Here is a 17658-nt window from a genome sequence, read left to right as displayed (position 1 = left end):
TTGTTGAGATCTCGGTAGTCGACGCAGACTCTAACTCTTCCATCCTTCTTCTCCACGGGCACGATGTTCGCTACCCACTCAGAATAATTGCAAACTTCCAGAAACCCTGCATTGATCTGTTTAATGATCTCCTCTTTGATGCGGAGGAGAAGGCCGGCACGTTGCCGCCGTAAGTGCTGTCGCTTGGGTGGAAACCTCTCTGTATCAAGTGGTAGGAAGTGCTTGACTATCGACGGATCTAAGCCCGGCATGTCGGCGTAGGACCAAGCAAAGACCTCTTGGTAGTCGGTTAAAAATTCTATCATCTTGGCTCGTTGTGTAGGGTCGAGACCCGTCCCGATCTTTAATATGCGAGGTTCTTCTTCGGTACCCACATTGATCTCCTCTGTCGGCTCTACGGAAGTGAGTTGGCGGTTCTCAAGGCGGCGCAAACTCTCTTCTATCTCGGGCACTCGACCATCCTCGTCGAGTCCTTCCCCGAAGTATATGGGTCGGGACTCTTCAAGGAGTTCCTCGGATAAGTTCGAATCGACGCGTCGAAGACTCAGATTCGAGTGGAGCCTGGCGATTTAAATAAATTGTCTTAGAAAATTTAAAGTGCTGCGAATAAGTGAGAGAGAAAGAAAGAAGACAAGAGAATTCTGAAAAATGCATGTAGGGATTTTATTAATGATGAGGGCGAAATGCCATAACAAGAATCCCTCTTCCGTCGTGTGACTTATGGCTATGCCGACACGCGGGGAATATCAAAACATAGATGGCCTTACACATCGGCGATTACAGCCGAGTAACGCGGGACTGAGGTCCAGTTGTTGAGTTCCTCATTTTCCTGCGCGAGGCGGATGTAAGCCCCTAGAGTTGTCTCCTCGGTGACGGCGCATATGTTTGGCAGGTCAACAGGCTCGCTGTTTGAATCCGAGTGGGGACCGTCAAGAGTACCTCCGACGATGTGTGGAGGCCCAGGAAAGAAGTAGGAGAGTGGCTGAACCGGGATGCCCCTGTTGATCTTCCCATAGCGTGCAGCGAGGCGGTGAAGGTGCTTGCCCCTGCGAGCCTCAATAATCTCGTGACAAGAAGGGCGAAAACCGAGTCCCCTCCTGTTCTTGTACTCTTCGATCTCGATGGGGCGGTTGATCCCCTGCCCATGTGCTCCGAGTCCGGTGCCGGGGATGTAATTGTGGCGCAGCAAAACCTTCCCCACCATGCGGTCAGCGCGGGTTGGACCGATCTCTCCGTAGTCTCGAATGACGGAGATTGTTTCAAATGAATGGAAGGGGAGGTTTTGATCGTCCCCGATACTGATGTAGGGGACACTGTCTCCTTGTAAATGGCGTAGTCCTCCTCACCCTTGACCGTGATAAGTCGATCTTCTGCGATGAATTTGATCCTTTGGTGTAGGGACGAAGGAACGGCGCCAGCTGCATGGATCCACGGTCTCCCGAGCAACAAGCTGAAAGCATTCGGAATGTCTAGGACTTGGAACGTAACAGCGAATGAGCAGGGACCCACCTCGATCACCAGGTCGATCTCTCCATTTACTTCCCTTCGCGAGCCATCGAAGGCTCGAACTGCAGTCTTGCTCGGACGGATGCGGTTAAAGTCCACGTTCATCTGCTTCAGCGTGGAAACCGGGCAAACATTGAGTGCCGAGCCATTATCGATCATGACCCGACCGATGATAAAGTTATTGCACTTGCAGACAATGTGTAGTGCCCGCGAATGTGCCCACCCTTCTGAGGGAAGTTCATCATCCGAGAATGAAATGTTGTTGGAGAAGATCGAACTGATAGTCTCCTCAATCCGCTCCGGAGCCGTCTCTTTGGGGATCTGCGCTGCTGTCAGGACCCTTAGAAGCGCTTCACGATGTGGCTCTGAACCCAAGAGGAGGGCGAGTAGCGAAATATGGGCCGGAGACTTGGCCATTTGCTCTACCACCTTATACTCGCTCGCCTTAATTATCTTCATGAAGGCCTCAGCTTCTTCTTCGGTCACCTTCTTCTGGGGAATGGACGAGGCTTCCGGGGTGACTTCGGGCATTGCCAGGGCTTTCTCTTTGTTTGCGACCTTCGGATTCTCATAGACTCGACCCGAGCGCGTCACGCCCATGACGCTAAATTGACTCTCGAGGTTCCCAACACTTCCTTCGTAGGTCCACGGGACCCTGCTGTCTTGATATGGCTCACGTGCCGGGACTTCTATCACGAATGGGGCGGGCGTGGCATCAAACCCTGCATACCCTACACCAGCTTCTGCAGGAACATATTCGATCACAAACGGGGCCGGTGCCTCCTGTCCGGTCTCGTACTCTCCCATAGCGCAAACACCGATCATGTTAATGCTGGGTCCCGAGCTCGACCCGTGATCGGGAAGAGGATTTGATTGCACGTTTGGGGGTTTGACGGCGTTGAACGTGAGTTGCTTGTCATCAATCAACTGTTGGATCCTCTCCCGTAGTTTCCAACAATTGTCAGTGGTGTGACCGGGTGCGCCCTGGTGGTACTCGCAGCGCCGACTCTGATCTTGGATGGTTGGGTCAAAATCAGGGTTAGGTGCTATCGATCGGATCTTGTTACCCGCGAGGAGTTGCCGGTATATGTAGGAGAGCGGAGCCGGCAGAGGCGTGAACTGTTTACGTTGCCGATTTTGCGTTGCGCCACCTTGCTGACCTTGTGGGGCTGGGGCCTGTTGTGTCGGCTGAGGAGTTCTCGAAGCCGGAGGCCTGTATTGCGGGGCCTGAGGAGGAGCAGAAGCATGATTATGGGCGTATTGCTGCGGGACTGGCAATGGAAAGGAAGCCGGTGGGGCGGAATAGTAAACTTGCTGCGCTGGGGGTTGTGGTTGATAATGTATCGAAGGCGGAGCATATGCTTGAGCGGCTGGTGGTGCGGGCGTGTAGCTTATAGAATATTGCTGGGGGGCCTGGCGCCCTGAGTTAACAGCATTGACGGACATGTCTTTCCCTCTCCTGTTTCCCGCTGTCCCAGTGGCGGCCCTCTTCGAGGACTCTCCTTCCTTTTTCTCGACCGGACCTTCTATCTTGCCGAGCTTGATGCCGATGTCGAGCTTCTTTCCGGCGTCGATAAGGTTAGAGAATGAAGACGTGTGGGCCAACAAGTGCAAGTAGTATGCCCCTTTAAGAGTGGAGTGGAATAATTGGATCTGCTGTGCCTCGCTGATCGGAGGGACGTGCTTCGCCGCTCTAGCTCGCCACTTCACTGCATAGGCCTCGAAGCCCTGGTCCTCGGTCATCTCCATCGTGCTGAGCTCCAGCAGAGTCGGGGGCGTCTCCGCACAGTACCTGTACTGGTCGATGAATTTGTTTGAGAGGTCTGCCCACGTGGGGATATCTGCAGCTTTCAGTGACATGTACCAATCCAGAGCCGCTCCTGCCAAACTATCCTGGAATGTATGGATGACAAACTCTTCGTAGTCCCAGTACTGCAGCATTTTTCCCCGGTAGTGACGGAGATGGTGACGAGGGTCGGTCGTGCCGTAGTACCTCTGGAATTCAGGCACCTTAATCTTTGGGGGTAGCTGCATGCTTGGGAAAAGACTCCAATCGCCGTCGCCGGCATCAAGGCGGGAGCCGCCTGATTGTAGGGCTCGGATATTCTCTTCCAACTTCTTCAATCTCTGCTCCTGTTCAGTCTCCGTTTCCGGGAGAAAATTTGTGGGTGGAGCTTTAGGGGCCGTGTGGTTCGGCGTGCCCGGTTCAGAGTAGGCTATATTTAGGGGAGGTGAAGCTTGGTAAGAAAGGCCGATATGGGGTTGTGGAGCTTGGTACGGGGGAGGTTCGGCAGTGTGAGCAGGAACCTGGGCAGTTGTAGGCAGGAATATGATCGGCGGTGGGACAGCGGAAGTCGGAGCTGGGACCGACGCAGAGACCGGAACTGGGACTGATGTGGAGATCGGTGGAGGTACTAGCATAGGCGGTTCCAACACTGTCGCTGAAGCCGGTGGTGCTGGAAGATTGTTAACCGGATGGGCTGCCGGCACATTCACTATCGTTGGGGCAGACGTATCTCCATTATCGGGGATCAAGGTCGGCTGGGCCCATGGGCTTGGATCGACCGCTGGCCCGTACCCAGGAGGTGGGGTGAAGCTCGAAGAAGCACGATTTGGGCCTTTGAGTAGGGCCATGAGCTCGGCCATATTGGTGGCCATGGTGGCAGCCAGTTGATTGACCGTGCTCTCAAGTACTGCAATACGTGCACGATCATCAGCTGCGGAAGATGGTTGTCCTCCAGAATATGCCGGGTGTGGGCCCGAAGATACAGGTGGCGGAAGATGAGTCGGGGAAGCTCCCCGATGTGCTGGTGGCACGCCTATAGGAGACACGTGTGGTGGTGGCGCATGCATAGTCGGCGCTTGAGAATGAATTGGAGTGATAGGCGTATCTTCCTCAAAGACAGCTAATTGATTTTCTTCTGCCATTCTTTGCTGGAAACGAGTAGGATATCGATGAGGTGCCGCCAGTTGTTAACACCTAAATTCCATAAGTGTGTGAGTTTAATGTAAGAAATTATCTCTAAAATAACATGCAAAGCAATGAATAAGAGCAGAAATGCATGAGATGCATGAATTTTCAAAACTAATGCTGTCATTCATATTAACTTTGAATGGTTCAAAGTGCAATACAAATTTTGAAAAGATAGTCCTAAATCGGTCTTCCAACGTGCCCGAGGTGCAAGCGACCATCACCATGGAAAGCACCGGTGAGGGCCTGGTTGAGGTGTCTATCCTAGGATGTGCATGGACCTACACGGGCCCTCTTCCCGACCCCTTCCAAGGCAGCGTTCGCTTGCGCCAACTCCTGGTCACGCTTCTGGAGTTGGGCGCGGGTCTGTGCAAGTTCCTTCTGTAGTTGGTGCCGATCACTCAGCTGCTCGTTTTTCTCGGCGATCTCTCGGCGGAGGCGATCCCTTTCAGCCCTGAGATTGGCGAGCTCGGCTTGGATGGCCATGTCCGGTACCGGTGCCCCGGATGATGCACTACTTTCTACCGGAGGGGAATCTGTGAAATCATCATTCTCTGATACATCCCATCGATAAAAGCGGAGGATATATTCCTCCGTGGCTTGAAAGTCTCGTTCGTCTTGGGTCGGGTGCTCGGGGAAGTAAAGATGTTCGATGACCGTAGTCCGCCACGCGGTCATAACCCGTTCGATTTCACTTTGGCGATCTATGGACGTCTGGTCCTCCCGCCAAGTATGTTCAAATTCGGTTCGCGCCGTACCTTTGGGAACTGTCTGTAAGCCACCTAACTGCCTCACTACTCGCGCCGGAAAATAGGTGGTGGACCCCGCATGGCTCACGAGTGGCACTCCGTTAAAATCAGGACATTTAATGGTCATGGGTCCGGGTGGCATCCACGCGGCGCGCCATTTAAAGCCCTTTGGTGCTATTTCGCGAAAAATTTTGATCCACTCGGAGACCTTGCGTTCTTCCACACGCAACAGAGGTAGTAACCGCGAAATGATAGACTCCGGACGTGTGAAAAACATAACCGGACGAACAAGGCCAAAGGGGTTTGCATGGCTTTGGAGCCAAACTTGCAAAAGGATTGGGGACCCTCTCAACCTTCGATCGGTCTTTCTTGTAACGCGATCAAGGGACCGTATGGTCTCGGCCAACAAGGCCACCTCGTATTCGCGGCCTCCCACCACTTGGAGGACAACGCTAGCTAAGGCTGCGTCAATGTGACCGGCCGAGCGAGGGAATAATAGAGTCCCGAAAATTAAAAATAAGATTGCATGACAAAAATTCTTTTGTAAAAGATCCCCTTGAACCTCGTGCGTTCGTATCTTAATAAAATGGAGTAGTTTCGCGGTGGCTATCTCTGTGCCACCGGAATATGCAAGTTCGGCTTGTAGCTGAGACCTATGCACCCCGAGTAGACGCGATACCAAAACAAGTCGGGTGGTGTGGAAGTTAGGTTCCACAATGTCGCGGGTGGCTGCAACTCTTCCGACGAGAATGCGATATTCCTCGATGGTAGGTGTGAGCTCAGTACCTTGGATGTTGAAAACGGCGTGGACTGGGTCCCAAAATGTTACCGCTGCTCCCAAGAAGTTCCAATCCACTCGGCACATAGCTAGCATTGGTATATCCCCAACAAAGGTACTGATGTAGTCGCGGTTGACCTGATGTAGATGAGCCCAGATGTGACTGATTTCCTCAAGTGGTGGCGTGACCCTGTCGAGGTGTGGAAAGGAGACCGAGCGCGCCATCTCTTACCAAGATGAAAGGAAAACCGATTTAGGACTAGTTAATGTAAATGACGCCTAATTTTGAAATTAGATGATGCATGGGTACAGAAAATAAATGCCCACGGCTTAATGTATACAACGTACATCTCTCTCAAAAACAGAAAAGGACTCAAATGGCGCGCAGGCCGACTCGATGGACTATTACTGAAGTCGGGTTGGAATATGGCGTGGAGCTCCTGTAGTATGCATGGTTTTGGCACTACAAGGACCGTGCTACCTAAGGATGGGGGCCCCCGACTCAAGGGTGTCAATTCCTTGAAATCGAGCGGGATTCTTTTCAAGGCCTAAGCGACAGTCGAACTGCGCGCCGTACCCCTACTTCGAACCCCTATCTAACCTATGCTCCTATTACCGGTCGTGGGACGCGACCCATAGGTACCTAGAAGCTAGTATGTTATGCAATGCGTGTGCGGGAAATAAAAATGCATAAAGTAGATAAGCGAGAAAAAAAAAATTGCGGAGAGCGATAAATAAACAAGCAAACAAAGCAAGCGGAAACGAGCCCGAACCCTCTAAGTGTCCCCAGTGGAGTCGCCAAGCTGTGCGCACCCGAATTTCATCTCGTCGGGGCACGCATGCGCGTGCCTAAATGCAACGCGGCTTAGGAGTATCCACCTTCCTGGGGACGCGCGACGGACGCACGTGAGAAGGAGTCGCCACTTGCCATTTTACGACCCGAAGGTCGAGGGCCGGCAAGTTACCCGGGTCTAGGGGTACGGGGTACACCTAATTGCTAAGGCATATGGTCTGCGAAACCCGAGGTTCCGAATTCGGAGGTTCTGTTACATGCGAGCCTATATCTCGCATGCCCTATCGGTACTCTAGCTTGTCTAGGCTTGCCATTTTTATTTAATTACCGCTTAATTAAGTTCCGCTCATCTTACGCGTTTTGACACCGTAAATTCGAAGAAACACTCCGACCGTCTGCTCTCCGACCGGGATTCTTACATTAATAAAACATACAACATAAATCCTCACATTGTTCTCTCAAATAAATAAAATACAAATTATAACAATTGGATCCCGGTCGGTTCGCATTTCGGTAATTATTCCACTCGTGCTCGCCGTGTAGTTTGAAAAGACTGAAATTGAAATTAAAGTATGCTCTCGGTGTATAAGGGCATTGGGCCCCATGATCGTCGGTCATGGGCGTTGGACCCAATGTGAATCGAATCCTAAAGGATCGGGCTCGATCCGCAATACAATCAAGTGCAAAAGATGTAACAAGCAGGTTCAAATAAACAATCAATGGGGTTTTATTATCACCAAATTTACGTGGATTAATTGATTATTAACCAAGGAATCTTGGCATACAAATCCTACCCTAAAACAAGTAAAAAGCAAGACGGAAATGGCATGTAGCATTCAGCATCATTTACCGGACCTGACAGACTGTGTGTGTCCGTGATCAAGTCTCGAATGTGTGGGTTGATTTTAAAATGTTATGTATCGTGACACTTTGATTATGATAGGTTATTATAGAATGTGGATTTTTGACACGAGAATCCTACAGCCTAGTGCCTAGCCCGCTATCCCCATTCTGTTTTCTATTAGGCCGAGTATGCGAATAAGTCAAATGTTGGTATCTTAAACCGTTATTCCCGATCTAACTACCCAAGATCATGCATAGATAACAATAAATTGTAAATACGCCTTTTTGCCTTTGTATAGAAAATTTATTTTTGAAAAGAGAAAGACTACGCAATGCGGGCCACCTCGGCCTGTGACCGGCGCTGACTGATTCCCTGATTCTTCTAGGGTTATACGAGAACCCCAAAAAGTCAAAGAAACGGTCAATCTATCCGGAAGTGATCTAAAAAGAACTTCCACACCCCGACTTGAGTTACCTAAAATTAGGAGGCCTCGAGTCAAAACATGCAAGTTCTTCCCAGACGTCCATGTCACATCGGATCACGAGTCTCAGATTTTAGTATGAAATTTGCGAATTTTGAAAAGAAGGCGTCAACACGTATTTGCAATTTATCGATGCGTATTTCCGATTAATTACCAATTCATGCAAAATTATTAAGGTCGAGTGAATTAATTAGTCAAATGAACGTCCCGTTTACCCGATTGGTGAAATCATTAAGTTTAATTAAAATCTGCTGAATGCTTTATTTTATTTTTTTGGATTTCGAGCCGTCGAAACGATCAATAATAGATCGCCTGATAAACTCTAATTTCCAGTTATCTCGAAAAATTTGCAATAAGATCGAACAACATAACGTAGAATAATAAGGAGAATGATTTTTTTCTAAATTCTATAAAATTTGGAGAATGTCCGGGAAAGTATAAAATGGACTAGGGTTATTTGAAATTAATTGTTTTTGAAATTCAGGGCTTTTTTTTAAAAAAAAAATGAATAAATGTTGCAGGGACTAAATTGAAACAAATTGAAAAGTTTATCGGAGCGATTTTAAATTCTAAAAAATTCGGAGGATGTGCTAGAAATAATGAAATAGCCCAGAGTATGTTTGAAATGAATTTTTAAATTTAGGGCTGATTTTAAAAAATAATAAATACTCCAGGGAATGAATTGAAACAAATGTAAAAGTTTTCTGGAGCAGTATTTGATTCTGAAAAAAATTAGGGATGTGATCGAAATATCGAAAATGCCATGGAACTGGTTTAAAATTGATTTGGGAATTTGGGCAGGATTGAAAAAAATGAAAATTCGTTGCAGGACTAGAATGGAACAAATCAGAAAATTAGAATAATCGGATTCGGTATAATTTTGATAATCTATGCAAACAACAAGCAATTATTTCATGTCATCATCATTCAAGTAAGCATGATATTTAATATAAAGCCCTAAACATGCCGCTAAGTTGAGATTTTTACCTAACCCAAAAGTTTGGGGGCGTTTCTGTAATATGCGAAAATTGTCGGACGGACGGGTCGGGTCGGATCGGATCGGTCAGCCTATCCGAAGGAGGAAACCGCCCGGAGAGATCTTGGGCTGGACTGGATTTAGGATCGGGCTGGGCTGGATTTAGGATCGGGCTGGGCTTGGGCCGCGGAAAGCTTTAGGCCGCGGCTGACGGGCTGACGGGCTGGACCTGCAACAAGGAAATAGTGGGCCAAAGCCCGTCAGTGAGGAGCTCCGAAGGAAGGTGGTGCTGGCGGCGCCGATCGGCCGCGAGCGGCAGTTCCGGCTGTTGGACGCCGCGACGACGACGCGAAAAGGATCGGGTGAGGGGTCTGAGCACCGCCTGGGTCGCGCCGGCTCCGATCTGGGCTTCGCTGATGGCTGGGATGGTCGGAATCAAGGCAATTTCACCGTTTCCCGGCGTTATTCCGATCGGGCAACGATTTGCAAAATTTCCCCAATCCGAGAGGAATTTTACGATTTCTTTCTGTGGGTTCCTTTTGTGTCCGCGCCGAATTAGGTTTTCCCCCCTTTAATTGTAATTTTCGGTCGAGATTTCAGCCGATTTGGGGAGGAAATCGCGAAATCCGCGATTTCCTATTCTGGGCGGCCGGCCAGATCGCGGGCAGCCAGTTGCCGCTGCCCGGCCTGCCCGGACTGCCCAGAACAAATTTTTTTTTTTTTTTTTTTGAATTAGGGCCGGCGGGTCACGGGCAGCCGGTCAATGCTGCCCGGCCTTGCCCGGCCCTGCCCGAGACTTTTCTTTCCTTTCCTTTTTTTTTTTTTTTTTTTTTTTAAAATTATATATATATTATTATTAATTAATTAATTAATTAATTTTTTTTATTATTTTTTTATTTTATTTTATTTTTAAAAAAAAGAGTGATAAATAGAAAAATGACAATTTTACCCCCTTGGAGCCGATGGACCGAAATTGGGTGCTGACAATAGTGTTTGTTAGGAATTCTTGATTAGACTAATTAGTTAAATGCGGAAGCTGCGTTAATTAGTTTAATTAGAGATTATCCAGGGATTAATGCAATGTTTCTAGTTAGTTATTCGCTAAGACATTTGGGATAATTAATTTAGGGCATTAGACAATCATAGCACTGGAAGGTGTACGATTATAATTTATAGTCCATTATTAATTAGAGATGCGGGAGCTGAATGATTAATTAGGGGTTTAAGACTTTAATTTTAAAGGCTTGATAAACTCACTTGAATAACCACATAGCTATTAATTTATATAACATGATGGCAATCTGATTAGTGAAACTAGGGTGGATTTTGTTTTTCCCACTTTCAATTGATATATTTTCATACAATTCTCTTTCTGCTCTTTGTGACGATTTAGGTTGATTAGTAGTTAATTAGTTAATTCTCTCAATTTGATTGCTTAGATAATAATAGAATCTAATATAGGTTTAGTACTTAATTAATCATCGTGGGATCGACACTCTATTCATCACTATATTACTTGATCTGACCCAGTATACTTGCTGGTAGAATTAGTGCTTATTTTTATATATATTTGCAGTGGATCAAGTTTTTGGCGCCGTTGCCGGGGATTAACTTAATATTAGACCACCTTTAGTTTTATTGTTAATTTAGGCGCACTTTACTGTGTGTTTATTTCTTGTTCTCTTTGCAGGTTTTCTATGCGCATGAGTAGAAGTGCTGAACTTCTACCATTAGATCCTGAGATAGAGCGCACCTTGCATCGGTTGAGAAGAGAGAACAGAAGAAGGGAAGAATTGCAGGTAGTTGAGATGGCAGATGATGACATCAACCGCCAAATACAGGGTGCTGCCAGAGCACTTCGAGACTATGCAGTACCTACTATTATGGGTTCTGCGATCAGAAGGCCCACTATTCTAGCTAATAATTTTGAACTGAAGCCAGCACTCATCCAGATGGTTCAATCAAATCAGTTTGGAGGATATCCCAACGAGAGTCCCGATGAGCATATTGCAGGATTCCTCCAATACTGTAACACGGTAAAGATGAATAATGTCACTGATGATGTTATTAGATTACAGCTTTTTCCTTTCTCACTTAGGGATAAAGCGAGAGCCTGGTTCAATTCACTGCCACAAGAGTCCATCACCACCTGGGTCGACCTTTCATCTAAGTTTCTCAGGAGATTTTTCCCACCAGATAGGACTGCAAGATTGAGGAACGAAATCACTAACTTCACCAAGTTCAATGGTGAATCACTTTATGAGGCATGGGAGAGATTCAAGGAGGCAATCAGAAAGTGCCCACATCACGGATTGCCAGATAATCTCTTAATTGAGGTCTTCTATCTTAGCCTGGATGATACATTGAGGTCTCTAGTAGATGCTGCAGCAGGAGGCGCACTGATGGGTAAGAATTATGATGAAGCAAGTGCTTTGATAGAAGAGATGGCCTCCAGTGCACATAATTGGCAGAATGAGAGAAGTAAATCAAGAGTGGCATCAGTCAATGACATGGACACTATTGCTAATTTGACAACCCAGATTTCAGCTCTCACTACCCAGGTAAGTAAACTCACCTCAGCACATTCTTTTAATACTAATCAGGTTGCTTTTTGTGAGTTGTGTTCAGGACCACATTCGACTCTTGAATGCATGTCTGGAAATCCCTCGGCTTCACCCAATGGAGAGCAAGTGAACTTTGTCAACAACTTCCAACAGAGTAATCAAGGGCCTTATTCGATCACTTACAATCCCGGGTGGCGTAATCATCCTAATTTCTCATGGAGGAATGAGAATAATGCACTTAAACCGCCACCTGGATTCCAAAAGCAAGGCCCTGCTCAGAATGCTCCACCTCAGCAAAGTCAGTCGAGAATGGAAGAGCTCATGTTGAGCTATATGTAAAAGACTGACGCCATGCTACAGAATCAACAAGCCACTGTTCGAAACCTAGAGGGTCAGATTAGTCGATTTCTCAACAATTGAGTAATAGACCATCAGGGTCTTTACCCAGCAACACTGAAGAGAACCCCAAGGGTGTCAATGCTATAATGCCGAGGAGTGGCAAGGAATTGGAAATAGTCAATAGAAAAGCTCAAACTCAGGAGGAGAGTCTGGAGAAAGACAAAGGTAAGCAAAAGGTGGAGGAACCAAGGCAGAAGTCACTAGGGGTGAAACCGTATGTTCCTCCTGTCCCTTTTCCAAGAAGATTGAAGCAACAACAGCTGGATGCCCAATTTGCTAAATTCCTAGATGTCTTTAAAAAGCTGCAAATCAACATTCCATTTGCAGAAGCACTCCAGCAGATGCCTTCATATGCTAGATTCATGAAGGATCCGCTCACTAAAAAGAGGAAGTTTGATGGGAGTGAGCCTGTGATGCTTACAGGAGAGTGTTCTATGATTCTCCAAAAGGACTTGCCTAACTTACCACGCAAACAAAGAGATCAGGGGAGTTTCACTGTTCCTTGTACTATAGGGAATTTTCATTTTGAGAACGTTCTTATTGATTCAGGTGCAAGTATAAATTTAATGCCTCTGTCTATTTTCAGGAAACTTGGACTTGGAGAATGTAAGAAAACTCATATTACCTTGCAACTTGCTGACAGGAGTATCAAATATCCAAAGGGTATTGTCGAGAATGTCCTGGTGAAGGTAGACAAATTCATATTTCCAGTCGACTTCATAGTCTTGGAGATGGAAGAGGACAGAGAGGTGCCCATGATCCTTGGCAGACCGTTCCTTGCGACAGGTAAAGCATTAATAGATGTGGAACAAGGTAAGCTCACTTTAAGAGTTATGAATGAACAAATAACTTTTAATGTTTATGACGATATAAAGAAATTTGATGATGGCAAATCTTGTTACACCATTGATATTATTGATGAGCTTATCTTTGAGTCTGTGGAGGAGAAAGCAGGTGTGGATACAATGGAATCAGTCCTTAGGGATCTGGACGATTGGAGTGATGATGATGAGCATGAGGAAGAATCTATGGAGAAGGTATCAGAAATCAAGGCTCGCTACTATGAGGAGCTGGGCACCAGTGCGACAAAACCAGTGTCATCTTTGACACAGTCCCCGGTGCTAGAACTTAAACCATTGCCTAGCCATTTAAAATATGCATATCTTGGAATAGATGATACTTTGCCAATAATTATCTCTTCTTCCTTGACAGGTGATCAGGAACAACAGCTCCTAAGCGTGCTGAGAGAGCACAAGGAGGCAATAGGATGGACTATTGCAGATATCAAAGGGATCAGCCCTCTGATTTGCACTCACAGGATAATGTTGGAAGCTGAGTGCAAACCCACAGTGCAACCACAGAGGCAACTTAACCCAACTCTCAAAGAGGTAGTGAAGAAAGAAGTGCTTAAACTGTTGGATGCAGGTATTATCTATCCTATCTTAGATAGTAAATGGGTTAGTCCTGTTCAAATAGTGCCTAAAAAGGGTGGTATGACTGTGGTTAAAAATGAGGTCAATGAATTAATCCCGACTCGTACTGTGACTGGGTGGAGAGTTTGTATAGATTACAGGAAACTAAATGATGCTACCCGTAAAGACCATTTCCCCCTCCCCTTCATTGATCAGATGCTAGAAAAACTTGCAGGGCATGATTATTATTGTTTTCTAGATGGTTATTCTAGTTACAATCAGATTCATATAGCACCCGAGGACCAGGAGAAAACCACATTCACTTGTCCCTATGGCACTTTTGCCTTTAGGAGAATGCCTTTCAGTCTCTGTAATGCATCTGCCACTTTCCAGAGGTGCATGATGTCTATATTTTCTGACATGTTAGAGAATTTTATTGAAATATTTAAGGATGATTTCTCTGTTTTTGGGAAGTCATTTGAATCTTGTCTGACAAATTTAGGCTGTGTGCTTAAAAGATGTAAGGAGACTAATCTGCTTCTGAACTGGGAGAAATGTCATTTTATGGTAAGAAAGGGTATAGTCTTAGGTCACAAGGTGTCAAAGAAAGGGATTGAAGTTGATCGAGCAAAAGTGGAGATAATAGAGAAGTTGCCACCACCCACTTCAACAAAAGGAGTAAGGAGCTTCTTAGGACATGCTGGCTTCTACAGGAGATTTATCAAGGACTTTTCTAAAATCTCTAGACCTCTTTGTAATTTACTTGAAAAAGATTCTGTTTTTGTTTTTAATGACAATTGTTTGCAGGCATTCAATTTATTGAAGGAGAAACTCACTTCTGCACCAGTGATCGTTGCACCTAATCGGGAGCTTCCGTTTGAGCTGATGTGTGATGCCAGCGACTATGCTGTAGGAGCAGTACTTGGGCAAAGGAGAGGTGAAAAGAGATTGCTCCAGTTGAATCAGATGGCTGAGATGAGAGAGGAAGCATATGAAAATGCTAGGATATACAAGGAGCGAGCCAAGCGATGGCATGATAGGAACATCCTAAAGCGAGAGTTTTTGCCTGGTCAGAAAGTCCTATTATACAACTCTCGCTTGAAGTTGTTCCCAGGTAAGTTAAAATCTCGATGGTTTGGACCATTTGTTATTTCTAATGTTTTTCCCTATGGTGCAGTTGAGCTGAAGTCAGAAGATGACCGCACTTTTAAAGTAAACGGTCATCTTCTCAAGCATTACTTTGAAGGGGAAAATATTGATGGTGATGCCACTACGGTGGATCTAGCAAATTCGGTTGAAGAACTGGAAAAGTCGAACTAGCGACTATAAACTAAGCGCTTCATGGGAGGCAGCCCATGTCTGAGAGCTGAAGTCCCTGTTGGCTCTCAATTCTTTTGCTTCATTTGTTTTATTTTGATTTGCTGTTGGTTTGTACTTTATCAAGCACCCACTCATTGGGTAGACTTGGGATATTTGCTATTTGATTGTTTTAGTTAAGATGGATTATCTGCTATTTTTGTTCTTTTTGTTGTTTTCTTTTTGTTTTTGAAGCCAGGGTGGATAACAACTGCTGACTCTCTCTATTGCTATACCAGTTGGAACTCCAATTGCTTCAACTTAATTTTTCGAAACCGGGGAAGTACTAGTATCTCTTTTTCTCTTATGTTCTTTATTTTTATTTTCGTTTCACTAGAGCTACATTAGGAACTGTGAGGACACTGTTTAATCTAAGTGTGGGGAAGGGAGATACTAAACAGATGGAGTATAAAATTGAGTATAGTGTTGATGTCTGAATTTTGTGATTTAATTTGTTACTCATGACATCTGATGCCTGTCTTTGTTGATAAATAGTTATACTTCCCTGTCACCTTGAATTATAATTGTCCTTAAGTTATCTGGCAATTCTTAGGCTAAATTCTTTTTTTAATTTTTTTTAATTATTGAAATCTAGAGATTGTATGAAGAATACTGTTGATAGCATTTGTTCAGGAATTGTTTGAAAAAAATTGACTCACTTAGGCGCCCTACTCACCACTGTTGTGATTTTTGTACTTAGTTAAAATTAATTAGTCAAATCTTTAGAAATCAAATTTACCTAGTTTTTAGCCCTAGAGTTTGAAGTTTAAGAGTCGGTCAAGTCCTTAAGTGAAAAATAAACAGGTCTACTTCTAAGCAAAGTTAGTTAGTATATCCTCTTTTTAATTATTCTAATAGCACTTTAACATTTAGTGAAAGAGGTAGAAGAAGCTTTGTACTTAGTGATTCCTATAAAAGAAGTCTGAAAAGTGTTAGTGAGCATTCAAAAAAAAAAAAAGCAAGCATAGCCTTTACTCCAATGACTCAAGAATTGAGTTATGAGTATCCTAACTTGAATGTTAGAGTGAGGAAGAGTTCGTAGGGGTCCCTTTAAAACCCGGTCACTTGGGTGATGAGCCCGGGATGTGCCGACTCAATGAACTCACTATAACGAGAAGAGCGGAAAGGCACAAGTTCAAACAAAAATTGGACTTGAAAAAAAAAATAATTTGCTTCTGAAACAGAAAGGAAAAATTGAATGCAAAAACAAAAAAATGAATTAAGACTTGTAATAAAAAGGAAGAAAACCTAGGGACGAAGCAGATACCATATGCTTTCACTACCTTGTTGACTTGCTTAAAGGGAAAATTAGAGGGATTATATGCCTGCTAACAACTATGAAGTTTAAATGTGTATTTTTCCTTATAGGACTGAGTATTTACTTTTGAAATAGAAATCTTAGGCTAAACGCTTGGATTAAAATTTGCTTTCTCTAGATTAGCTGGTTAATTTCAACTGTAGTACTCTGATCACATATTTCCAGTTTGGTTTGAGCAGTGGGCACCACAAAATAGCGAGTCATAAATTATGAGATATCAAATGCTTAAATCAGTGAATATGAAAATTTGTACTCTCTCTGATAGATTTCTTTCCTTGGTCTTATTTATTTTGCTTGAGGACAAGCAAAAGTTCAAGTGTGGGGAAGTTGATAAGGGCATATTATACTCATATTTTATTGTGCAATTCATGTTAAATTATTATTAATTTTATAGAAATTATAAGAAGTCGGTGCTTAATTATGTGTAATTTGATATTGTAGGTCTTTGAGGACTTAGATGGAATTACGAGCAATATTGAGGAGTTTTGCGCAATTTGGAGCCAGCCTATATCTTTCGGAAATCTTTTTTTTTGTTTTGGATATAAATACTCCTCATAACAAGATTAGGAAACCCTGGGGGGAGCCATCTTTCACCATTCTTTTAACCTAGAGAGTTTTTGGAGAGAGTCTTGTCTGGAGCCGTCACCTGGATCAATTGATTTGAAGCGAAGAATTGTGGAAGAGACAATTCCTTAAAGGAATTGTTGGGTTTTTGTTTTAGGATTCAATATCTTGAGTTTACTGCTGAATATGAATTCTATTGCAATGACTCCTTTGAATTATAATTGTGTTTTCAATTCCATGATGTTCTAAGATTCTCTTGTGGGAATATGATGAAACCCTAGATAGCTAATATGATGATTATCGCCATGTTATATGATTAATAGATGTGTTAATAATTCATGATTGCAATTCCTATAATTTCAATTTTAATTCCTAATTGGTTATAATTGTTAGAAACACTATTGATACGGGAGTTGATATAGTGTTTGTTAGGAATTCTTGATTAGACCAATTAGTTAAATGCGGAAGCTGCGTTAATTAGTTTAATTAGAGATTATCCAGGGATTAATGTAATGTTTCTAGTTAGTTATTCGCTAAGACATTAGGGATAATTAATTTAGGGCATTAGACAATCATAGCACTGGAAGGTGTACGATTATAATTTAGAGTCCATTATTAATTAGAGATGCGGGAGCTGAATGATTAATTAGGGGTTTAAGACTTTAATTTTAAAGGCTTGATAAACTCACTTGAATAACCACATAACTATTAATTTATATAACATGATGGCAATCTGATTAGTGAAACTAGGGTGGATTTTGTTTTTCCCACTTTCAATTGATATATTTTCATACAATTCTCTTTCTGCTCTTTGTGACGATTTAGGTTGATTAGTAGTTAATTAGTTAATTCTCTCAATTTGATTGCTTAGATAATAATAGAATTTAATATAGGTTTAATACTTAATTAATCATCGTGGGATCGACACTCTATTCATCACTATATTA

General features: G+C 44.1%; 1 non-coding gene across 1 annotated transcript; it reads right to left on the bottom strand.

Annotated features, from left to right (window-relative positions):
• Positions 1 to 11305: 11305 nt before the first annotated feature.
• LOC116215756 lies at positions 11306 to 11412 on the bottom strand. The gene has a single exon (XR_004158556.1). It is a non-coding gene; the product is annotated as a small nucleolar RNA R71 (small nucleolar RNA).
• Positions 11413 to 17658: the final 6246 nt, after the last annotated feature.

The sequence above is a fragment of the Punica granatum genome, chromosome 7 (genome assembly GCF_007655135.1).
Source record: "Punica granatum isolate Tunisia-2019 chromosome 7, ASM765513v2, whole genome shotgun sequence".
Taxonomy (NCBI): Eukaryota; Viridiplantae; Streptophyta; class Magnoliopsida; order Myrtales; family Lythraceae; genus Punica; species Punica granatum.
This window is presented reverse-complemented; position numbering and strand designations above follow the sequence as displayed.